Below are 11,859 nucleotides of genomic sequence, written 5' to 3' on the forward strand. Positions count from 1 at the left end.
ACTGAGCCATCTCCCTGGCCCCTGTTGTTGTTATTTTAAAAAATCTTTTTTATATATTTGGTGCAGAGTCTTGCTACGCAGCTCGGACCTGTAGTGATCCTCGTGTCTCAGCCTCCCCAGTACTGGGATCAAAGGCCTGTGCCACCACGCCTGGTTTCAGTATCTGGCATTTGCAGCATGCCTGTAGTGGGGCCAGCAGGGCATATGGTACCGGGGATCGAACCCAGGTCCTTGCTCTTGCCAAACAGGTGCTTAGATGGCTGAGCTATTTCCCCAGCCCACGTGACACATTTTTGAAATAGGTAACTGAGGCAGCACCTTTTGTTATGTGATTCATCTATCTCCATTGTTTTTAGTACAAGGAGGTGATGAAAATATATAGTAAATGTTTACATTTTAAACATCATTATAGGGCTGGGGAGGTAGCTTGGTGGTCTAAGCACCTGCCTGGGAAAGCACAGGGATCCGAGTTTGATCCCCAGTATCGCATGCTCTGCCAGTCCCAGGACTGTGCCAACCAAAACCAGTCATGCTGGCACATGCCTGTGATTCTGTACTGGGGAGGCTGAGACAGGGGATTATTACTCATCTGAACTGCATAGTGAGACTCTGTCAAATAAATAAAAACAAACAAAACATTTAAAAAAAAAGAAATAAGTAAAAATTATTGGGCTGGGGAGATAGCTCAGTAGAATAAGCATTTGCCTGGCAAGCAGAGTCCTGAGTTCAGTGCCTGGTACTGCCAAAAAGAAAATTACAGTAAGAGACACATTGTCATTAATCTTCCTCAAAACACACCCCGCCCTCTCTTGAGCATTTTCTTCGAGGTATTGTCAAAAATACAAAAGCTGTTGCCGTCAGGTGCCATCTGGTGGGAAGGCAGGCTGTAAGGAGGCTGCAGTGTGTCCCAGTCCACCCTGTTCCCTGGACCTGGCACCCTGCTGCGGGTTCATCCCCAAAGTGAAAATGACCATGGAGGGGTTGATCACTTAAACTACTTCAGGACATCCAGGCAGTACAACTAGTGCTATTCATGAACGAGGACTTCCAGAACTGCTTAGGGAGGTAGCAGGAATGATGGGATGTGTGTTTGAGTGAGGGAGCATCAGTGGCGGTGTATCTTTTATACAATGAATCTTCTAAAAGTTGAACTTGTGAGTATTTTGATCACCCCCTGGGTACTTGGGTCGGATCTGGGCTCCTAAATTGTGATCCACCGGTGCAATCCACTTGATCTACAGTGTCTGAATCTTTCAGTGGTAGGAGGCATGCTAGCTGCCCATAGCATGGGGTTTGGGTACAGGCTGCCTTGATGTGAATTAAGCTTCCTTTTTATTTTTTAGATGTTAGTTACTTGAACTTGTCTGTGCCTGTCTATCATCTTTAAAATGGGCACAGTGCTCATGTGCCAGTTCATAGGAACATTGTAAAGGTTAAAGCAAATACTTTGTAAAGGTAATTAGAACTGGCCTAGCTGAAGGGCTTAATATCGATATTAATATTAATATTACATTCTAAAGCCTCCTACCATTTGCAAGAGACTTTTGAGTCTAGCTTTCAAAGGTGAAGGTCAGAAGCTATACAGATCCCGCTTTCTCATGATCTTTTCTGCCTTTAGCCCCAAGCACAGCCTACTGTGCGTCTGCAGGAGTACCGAGAACGGGAGAGCGTGGTGTTGGAGTGTCCTGGTGGGTTTTTTGGGAATATAGTGGATGGAAATCTAACCTCAGGGCCCTGAGGAATGGGACCTCATCTTAATCTCTTTAGTTTCTGATACTAGTCCTGGTTTTTAAATATCATGAATTAAGGTAAGAGGTAGATAAAGTTTTTAAAATTTACAATACCCGTTAGCACTTTTAAGATTAAAAGGACTTTTATTTTTGCCACTTACATTCAATATTGAGAAATTAGTAGAGCAGGAGAAATTTTTAAACATTTAGGTACAGATCAAACCAATAGAATGTGTTATGTTTGTGTTAAGTGGATTTTACCCACACTAACAAAGCTCAGAGTTGAAGAGTAGGGTAATATGTAAAATCCCTCTGTAAGAAAGCCTAAGATCTTTTAAATGGTAAAAGAAAAGATGATAGATAAATTATGCAGTGGTCATCATTTTTCATGCTAGGCTGTGGACAATAGGAATTTTGTGTAATTGTGAAAATCTCACAGTGTGGTATTTTGTTTTGTTTTTTAATTTGGTCTGCAGTACCTCAAGACATAAATTAGAAGTGATCAAGTTCAGAACTAATCAAAGTACTCAAATGCCTGTAAGTCATTTTCCTTGGCCCTTTTTCTTCTGCTTTCTAAATAGTAAGAACTTCCTGCCAGATTCCTCTAGTGTCACCTTTTATTCCCCTGCTCTGATTCATTTCTCTCCCTGAACTTTCAGGCAGTTTCATATCCAGTTTCATGGTGCAAGCTTGGGCACCTCTAATCCAAAAATCTGAAATCTCAAAAAGTTCCAGTGCACACACATTAAAAATATTGATGTGATTATTTGGGGCTGTATGTATAAAATATATATGAAACATAAATGAATTTCATTTTTAGACTTGGCTCTCATCTCTAAGCTGTCTTATATGTAGCTATCTCTTTACCATATTATAGGTCCCTCACCCCCCCACACACACACTCTGAAACACTTCTAGTCCCAAGTATTTCTGATGAGATCCTGAACACTGTAAGATTTTGAATGTAGCTTCATAATGCCTGAGGATGACTCCTGGCTCTTCCCTCCACCCTCTCTGTGCTTGGAGACCACTGGTGGCTTAGTGTTCCCGTGCTACAGTTGCCCATTTCTGAAATGGAATCATCAACAGGCTCTTGGTCCTAGACTTTTGTTAAGATGAAATAATGTACAGGATATTAAGTTCAATGTGTCTTCAGTGACAGATGCCCAATATATTGTTACTATTTCTCAGCCACTGTCACTTACCTTTCTCAAATATGCTGTGGCTTGGAAGTATCCCCAAAGGCCTGATGTGTAGCTTAACTGCCAGCTTCTGGCATTTGGGGAGGCAATGGCGCCTTTAAGAGGTAGGCCAAGCTTGTGGAAGGACGCTAGGCCATCTATGGCCAGCCTGCCTTTGAAGGGGAGCTTGGGACTTTGTCCTTTTCTTCTCTCTGCGCCCTGGCCCCCTCTGTCACACATTCTCATCATGGCATCCTGTGCCTCCATTGGCCCAAAGCAGCAAGGCCAAGTGAACGTGACTGAAGTTGCCAAACCTGTGAGCCAAAATAAACCTTTCCTCCTCTGAATTGATTGTCTAAGGTGTTGTGTTGCAGGTGGGAGAGCAGGTGGGGGAGGCGGCAGCTTTGCTCGAGGCTCCCCAGCCTTCCGCTTATGTCGGCAGGCCTTGGTGGTGCTAAGTGTAGCTCCCTTCTTGGGCTGAGAAGGTGCCTACATGCAGACTTCAGCCTGTCTTCACAGTTTCTGCTTTGGCTGGATTTCACTCTTTTGGGGACAGTGTCGAGTTTCAGCTGTGTTCGTGGTCCATATTCATACATACACGCTTACACTCACTCATGTAAACACTTTGAACCCTCCCTGCTTTAAAATTATCTTAGCGATTTGGCCATGGCTAACTAGTTGGTATTAAAGTAGACCTGGCAGCCATAATCAGTGTAACTGAGGACATGCCAGTCCTGAGAGAGAAGGCCAAGAGGGACTTGACCTTGACCCATTTAGACAGGATGGATAAAAGCTAGTCTTTTGGCTCTGTGGTAAGAAAGGTCTTTTTAATCATGGAAAAAAATACTGTGGCAATTACCCCTGGGCCAGTTAATTGAAAAGACTCACAAGACTTTAACAAAGTATATTTACTCTAGCCTGGTAAGGTACAGTACAGAAGAGGAAGGAAAGCAGGCAAACAGCACAGAGGTCAGCCAGGTTCCTGGTCCTCTCTCATTTGCACAGGGTGCTCTTTGTGTTTGGGTCATAATCCATTGATCCAGGTACACGCAGGGCACTTGGCCCAGACAAACAGGCAGACAGAACAGAGTGGAGTCCAGAAAGAGACTCTCATACATGTGATCAATTTGATATTTGAAGAAAGCAAGGGCCACTCAGTGGAGAAAGGATGGTCCTTTTAATAAATGGTCCTGGAACGACTGGATACCCACATGCGACACAATGAAATTCAGTCCTTACCTCATACCATTCATAGAAATGTATAGAAAGTGGCTTATAGATATGAGTATAAACTTTACAATCATACAACTTCTGGAAGAAACACAAGAATAAGTATTTGTGCCCAGAATCTGCATTTTAACAAGATGCCAAGGTTATTGTGCATATTAAAATTGAATAGGGATAGCCTTACAGGTGAACTTTAAAGGATTTACTAGTCAGGCACCTGAAAGGAGGGCATAGGGTGGTTGGGACACGGAGCCCGGAGCAAGCAGGGAAATACAGATACCATAAGCTAGAGCAGCAGTTTTATTTGAACAAGTTTACACTAGAATTTGTACCCAGAATGAAGTAAAATTTAAAAAGAAAAGAGTATGTGTTCAATCTCCGGTTCTGTCAAAAAAGGGTAAGGCAGTGTGCTTTTTATTTTTTATTTATTTATTTTTTATAATACTTTTATTTTTTAATTTTTATTTATTTGTGTGTGTGTGTGGCCAGCTCAGCCCACCAGGGGGCGGGGCTGGCTGGCATGTGGTGCTGGGGGATTGAACTGCAGTCCCTGTGCTTTGCTACGCTTGTTCTAAGTAGGTGCTTTAGACCACTGAGCCATCTCACCAGCCCCAATGTGCTTTTTATTTTTTAAATTTAATTTTTGTGAGTTTTAAAGCCCTATGATCATGCCCATGTTTCCTTTTTGTAAAGAGAAAGTGCTCAAAAGTTATAGATTTTGTTTTTATTAATTTTTTTCTTGGCAGGTAGAAACTGGCAGCCGTGTGTGTAACTCACCACCCTCTTAGTTGGTTTTGTCATCGTTTCCCCTGATCTACAAAACCCAGAAGTTTGGCAGCCACTAAGTTAGAAAAGAGTGGTTTGCTAGAGGACTCTGGGCAGCCGGATGGGCAGGGCAGGAGCAGGGAGGCTGGGAGGCTGGGGCCTGATGGGCCCCGGAGCTGCACTTTGTCCTCGGAACTTGGGGAGCTGTAATGGAATTAGGTTTGCATTTTGGACAGATGACTTCGGTGGCTGGGTGCTGAAGGGGTCAGAGCAGGGTGAAGTAGGGCCGAGGGGTACCTTAAGGAGGCCCTTACAGGTGGCAGTGTTCACAGCGGAGGTGGACCGGATGTTAGTTGTATTGAGAAGGTAGAATTGATGGCATTCCACAACCTACAGGGTGGAAGAGGTAGCTTTATATTATTTAAATATGAACTCTCTGACTTTAAATTTTGGTAAATTGATGTGCATGTAATGCCCAAATAAGTGGAGTCAGTGCATTTCTCAGAACTCTTGAATGGATTGATTTAAATGACTACAGAGTGATTGAGCTTCTGTGAGGTGTAGTGCCTGGAAGACAAAGAGAAACTCATTAAAATGAGATCAGGGAGTTAATCCATCTTTCCACAAACGTATCCATTCATGAAAAGCTGTGCTGTGTGAGTCAGAAACTGCTGACTTCATTTATTTTATTACATATATAACCCTTTGGGAGAATACTGGCTCGTAAAAAATACTGGGTGCTGCTAGGCTTCCCAGACTTATTTTTACAGAGCTTAACTTGATTCTGGTGTGTATTGTACAGACTAATAATTTGCATATCAAGCTTGCATTGAGCATAGTCTTTTGTGATGGGCTGTGTAGCTTGCCAGCCTTACTTAGTTCAGGATCCTTGTGGGCTTCTGAATCTTTTTGCATTATAATGGATTCCTCAAGGATAATTTTAGGAAATAATTTAGCTGCAGCAATTACTTTTACCCTACTTTCCCACAAAAGCATAAATAATGGTTGATAAACAGAAGATGCTGTTTCTTTGGCCTATTTTATGCTTTTCTCTAGGTACAGTTTAGAACCAAGGGAGGTCAAGATGGAATGAAATATCTTGGTCATTGACTTTTCTCCATGCAGAGAAATTGTCGTGGTGTAGGCCCAGCTCTACTTTTTTACACTGTGTACTCTGACACATCAAGGAATATTGTTGCACAGTTCTGTGGGAGCTTATGGAAAGGCTCAATATGGAAGAAAAGTTAATGGAATTTTGATTTATGAGATTTATTAACATTCATGAATATGCATTATGTATCTCAGAAACTCACAGGAAGAAAGGTTGATTATAGGGAGAAGGGATATCTGTACACTGTGGTTTTTCAAGATAGCGTGAGGATTTTTTCAGCCATTCGTTCTAAGTTAACACTTAATATCAAGCAAAATTGTAAAGAGCAGTAGCTATTGTTTATTTAACCTGGCAGAGTAAAGCTGTAGTGTCATTCTCTCTTACACTTTTCTGTTCTATAATTTGTACTACAAAGCATGTCAGATGCATTTAAAATTTGTGAAAATATGACTAGGGTTACTTTTTAAAATAGGCAGAATTTTAAGGCCTTTTATGATATCTTTAATATGTGTCTGTTTGTCTTAAAGGAGAGTAGATGGATGCTCAAAATAAGGCAGATCACTTACTATGGACTCTTGAGTTATTTTATGTCAGTTGATGTTTTTCAGTAATGGGAAAATACAAGGAGATGTATGTAAATACTGCAGAAATAGAAGTTTCTATCCACTCTGTTATCTTTAATTGGAGTCCATATGCAGTTGCATTATGTAGTTTATCATTAACAAGTATTTGTGTAATACAATGTAATATAAATATACTGGGAATATTTGACCTAAGAATAATAGACCTTTTCTGGTAGGATTGTTTATAAATTTCTGGTACTGTATATAAATTTCTTAACATTTGGGCATATTGGCCTTGGAGAATGGTCAAAAATTTTAAAGCATACCCTATTCAAGGCTGTTTATTATTTGTAGGGGAGCAGAATGTGTTATCGGGAAGGCGAGGGGTGTTCACCTATAAACTATTTATTAATGTCAACAAAAGATATTAAATCAACTGATATTGTTAGGTAGATGACAAGTGCTTAGTACTCCTGTTTATTCATAATCTCCTGGGCTCTCAAAAGAGACTGTTTATATAGGTATGTACAGTTGTTGATGTGAGTCAAGAGCTTGATGTTCTTAATGGTTTATGTTTTCAATGCATAATGATTATATGTATCACAAGGTGTTGGTACAGGTATCTAATAGATCTTACCTTCTTTTGTTTTCTGTCATCCCCTCTTCCTCCTCTCTCTCCCTGCTTCTTCCAACCCTTGGGCCTCTTCACATTTGTGAATACTCTATTTTCATCATTTTTCCCCCCTTCAATTTTTTTTCCCATTCCCTTTCCCTCTCCGTGTCCCTCCCCTTCTGACCATCTCTTGGTCAGAACTTTTTAAAGCAACTTATTATGGACATTTTTAAACATACACAATGCACGAAAATAGTGATTTATTCATCACCTTGCTTCAATTAACCTTTTCCAATTTTGTTCCATGTAACTGCCCTCTCCGCCCCTTGTTGGGTGGGAGTGCTGGGGTTTTCTTTAAATTTCTGGGCTGGGAAGGTAGCTCAGCTGGAGAGCACGGACTTAGCACACATGAGGCCCTGGGTCCAGTCCCGGGTAGGGAGGCAGAAGGATGGGGATTATGCTCTTCATTTAAGACTTTTTAGATGATTAAATTGTGCTCAGTCTTTCACAAGGGTCAGTTTATAGAAGATAGCTTCTTTTTTCTCTTCCTCCCTTTCTTCTTCCTTCTCCTCCTCTTCCTCTTTTTCAGGCATTTTTCCTTTTCTGTCCCCTTTTTTCATGGAGGAATTTATTTCTTCCTCACTCTCACACTCTCTCTGCCTAGCTAGATTCCTCATCTTGATCAGAATCTGAGTCCTACAATATGCAAGTTAAAGATACTTGGGATCTTCAGAGTTCAACAGGAGCTTTTAAGAATAAAACTTGAGGAGGCCGGCCAGATACCTCAGTGGACTAAAGTGCCTGCTTAGGCAGACACAGGGACTGGGGCTCGATCCTCAGCACCATAAGCTGTGTGATCACTTCGAGTCCAGTCTGTGTAGTGAGACCCTGTAGACTCTGTACTAAATACATAAAAAATAAATAAATAAAATTTGATTGAAAAAGTCTCTCAATGCTTAGAGTTTGGGAGATGTGTAGATTTCCTGTGTTTAATTAAGTTGGCAGTGTTTAAAATATTTTTGAAATACTGCTTAATTTTCTACTTGAGTTTGATTGCTTTGTTCCAGAATGTCTTTCAGAATATCTGGTTTTGTCACACTAATCTTGTGGAGATCAAGATTTTAAAAATTCCTTTCCTGAAAAATTTCTCTTTCTTGATTTGACTTTGTGATGCAATTTCTTGTATTTAAAATATGGGTCAACAACATCTTTTGGAAATGTGACTCCAGGTTAGAAAGGTAATAGCAACTTTGTTCCCCTTTCTCTTCCTTAGTTCCTCCTTAGAGAGCAGAAGGACTTGGTTCTTCCCCTCGCCACCATGGGCTCCATCCTGTTGAGTGCTATGCTAGATTCTTAGAACCATTAAGTTTTCTCCTGCCTAATCCAAGTTGTTGACTGCTGTCAATCTTCTGAAAACAACCTTTTTCTTTATGTAACCCATGCACACATTATTCTGAATCTCTCTTTTGTTCCTTCCTATGAAAAGAGGGTATCAATTCTAACTCCACTACACTGTAAGTTCCAGTGGACGGTACCCGCTGCTGGACAGTACCCACTGCTTGACCCTACGGAGTGGACGAGTGAATGCCTTTCAGATGTTCTCAGCCTGTGTGACCTTTACAGACCGGCCTCAGGGGCCGTTATGTCTGTAGCTGTCTTTGTTTCTGTTTTTGTTTCTGTTTTGTAGTACTAGGGACCTAGCTCAAGGCCTTCTGCCTGCTAGGGGAGCTTCCTACCTTTGAGCTACATCCGCAGCCCTGCAGCTATCTTCTAATTATGTCTTTGTCAACTCTTTGAGCCATAGACTTTCTGCTGTTTTCTGGGTTTTTTTTCAATATATTATTATGGGAAAATATGAAACAAGACTAGTATTTTAGTCATTGTAAGTATATAGTTCAGTAACTTTAAGTATATTCACAAAATTGCGCAGCTGTCACTTCTGTCCACTTTCAGATTTTTTTTTTTTTTTTTTTTTTTTTGGTCTCAAAGCCACTGTACTCATTAAACGGTAATCTTCCCACTGTGGCTGAGTGACCCACTGCCCTGGAAAGAGAGCAGTTCGTTTACCTGCAGATCCCGAGCAGAGGCAGCCAGGCAGCCCTCGAGGCACTGCTGCATGAAGTCTCTCCTAAGTATCTGTCCAACTGCCTGGCTCTGTAGCAGGCTGTAGGAGTAGCATTTATTATTGTTTAAATCTTCACTATTCCTCTAGTGTTATCACTAGAGTCTTCCTCCTGACGGCTGTGCACCACCTTTCCCAGCTAGGAGATGCTTTTCAAAAAGTCAAATAAATACATAAAAGAAAGGCAATAGACCAGCCTCAACTACATAGTGAGTTCAAAGCTAGCCTGAAATACATAGTGAGACCCTGCCCCCCCTCAAAAAAAAAAAAAAAAAAGACAGAGGGGAGACTGCTGACATAAGCGTGCCTGGCTAGATGGCTGTCATCAGCACACCTCACTAACTGCACAGGATTGAAAATGACCCACAGGGCTATAAATATTTGTACAGCAGGAGTACCATTAAACAAACAAAAAAAGGTCGGGCCAAATAGTTCAGTGGATTTAAGCGCCTAGGGCCTGCCTTATCAGCCAGCCTCCGGGGCACACTGAGACAGGGATCCAGACTGGGCGGTGGTGGAGCGCACCTGTAATTCCAGCTCTTGGGAGGCTGTAAACAGGTGGATCAGTATGAGTCCCATTTAGCAGTGAGACCCTGAACACCCTGTAGACCCTTCCCTAAAATACAAAAACAAAACAAAACATTAAAAGCCCAAGATGTTGAGATAAAACAGCCACACCTCTTCAGCTGTTGATTGTGGGGTTGGGACAATTTTGAGAAGAAAGAAACCCAGGTGTCTGTGAGTCAGCAAAGTAGTTTTGTCAGTTGTATCCGGGACTAATTGCTGTAGCTTACACCCCTGGCTGTCCTTGTGCTGGCAGTTTCTGCACAGTTCTGTCTGTCCACTGTGGAGGTGCCTAGCTACCAAAGACGCACAAGGTATTGTAGAAGATTGGCTTTCGTTTACTTACAAAATGTGATTTGAATGCATTTATTAGGAACAACATAGTAATCAGAAGAATTGAGTAATGGAGAAATGTGCTGGAGGGTGAATCAAGTATATTTTCTAAGAATCCCTGCAACATTCTCTAAATTTGGAGCATCTTCTTCTCTTCAAACCATTCACTGCAAAAACTACCCTGACAACCTGCACTGAATGGCATCCTACTGCATGGACTTCTGTTAGTTCCTAGATTGCTAGGGGCTGGTTCTTTTTGTTTGTGTAACTGTTGCAGTGTGTGATCTATTAGGGAAATATTCCCTGGAAATTCATCTTCAAAACAGAGGAATTCACCCCACCCCAGTTACTTCACTGGTGGCAAAAATAACAATTGTCCCTTGGGAAATGAAGCTCATCACTATGGTAACTAATGAAGGTTGCATCATTCTTGGGCACATTTTTAAAAGCCTAGATTTCACCATGGAGAGACGCTCATTCTCATTTGATTCAGTAGCTTAGCAACCTGTGGTATAGTGTTTGTCGCCACCTCCAACCTTTCCTTTTCTTCCCAGATAGTGACCTATATAAATAGTAATTTATTGTAGGTACATTTTCATGATGAATTTGGTTCAGTTCTTAGGTATGCTTATGATAAGGGCCTTATTTTCTGTACTGAAAACCAGAGTACATTCTTTGTCTGGAAAAGGACTGTTACTCTTTTTGGGGGGGCGGGGGTCCACTGTGAGGTCTCTCTATACCCCTTGGCCACTTATGCTATGCAAGGGCCTGCTGCTGGCCTGCTTCTCTTCTTATGTGCTGATATCTGCTACTTAAGTGCTGTGATTCCCATTCTACAGCTACCCTGAATAGGCTGTCCCCAAACTCAATATGCCTTTCACAAACATGAATTGTACCACTTTGCACATAGCACCCCCACAGCCCATCACTGTCCAAGTCCCATGTTTAACTTTTTGAATGTTCTGAAATTTGCTTTCTAAGCCATCTTTTTTTTTCCCTGGCAATTGAACCCAGAGCTTCCTGCATGTTGGCAAGTGCACTGCCACTGAACTACACCTTCAGTCCCCTTCTCTTTTGGCCTGGTTTATAGGCTATACCTCGAGCCCATTGTTTCAGAGTAGCCAGGCCTTTCGAAGCTCCCCATAAACAAATGGATAAACAAACATGATTTTGTGATTGGCTCCTTACTGTCAGTGGCTCCCATCACCTTCAAAGCAAAATCCAAACTCTTCTGCACTTCCTGCAAGGCCCTTGGGGGCTTGACCTGCTCCTTTGACCTGGTCTGTTTCTCACCATGGCTGCTTGCTCTTTCATCTCCTCTGGCTCTACCAGCATGAACATGCTCCTATCCCTGCTTCTCTTTCTGCTGGTAGTAGCCTGTTCATCCTGCACTTCCAGTCCCTCTTTTGTAAAAAGCTTTCTCTCTACTAGCTAACTCTAGACTCCATACTTTGGCCATTACCACCTAACTCGGTCCAGCCCTATTGGGTTTCTAAGAACCTGGGGCTTTTTGTGTTGAGTGAAAGGACAGTCACCCTGCATTTCAGCAGGTATGCATGCATCTTCCCTAATGGACTGACCTCTACTGGCTTAAATATGCCTTTCTCCTCTCCTCTCCCCTCCCCTCCCCTCCCCTCCCCTCCCCTCCCC

General features: G+C 42.0%; 1 protein-coding gene across 2 annotated transcripts in view; it reads left to right on the forward strand.

Annotated features, from left to right (window-relative positions):
* The window catches only part of Wdfy2 (WD repeat and FYVE domain containing 2), a 166,943-nt gene that overhangs the window by 52,668 nt on the left and 102,416 nt on the right, over positions 1 to 11,859 (forward strand). Inside the window, exon 2 of one of the 2 annotated variants that reach the window (XM_023717212.1) lies at positions 2,207 to 2,267. The exons of the other annotated variant lie outside the window; for it this stretch is intronic. The gene's annotated coding sequence lies outside the window, so the exon portion shown is untranslated. The remainder of the gene's footprint in view (positions 1 to 2,206; positions 2,268 to 11,859) is intronic. 2 annotated transcript variants of the gene reach the window in all.

This window comes from Octodon degus, unplaced genomic scaffold (genome assembly GCF_000260255.1).
Source record: "Octodon degus isolate 3935 unplaced genomic scaffold, OctDeg1.0 scaffold00051, whole genome shotgun sequence".
Taxonomy (NCBI): Eukaryota; Metazoa; Chordata; class Mammalia; order Rodentia; family Octodontidae; genus Octodon; species Octodon degus.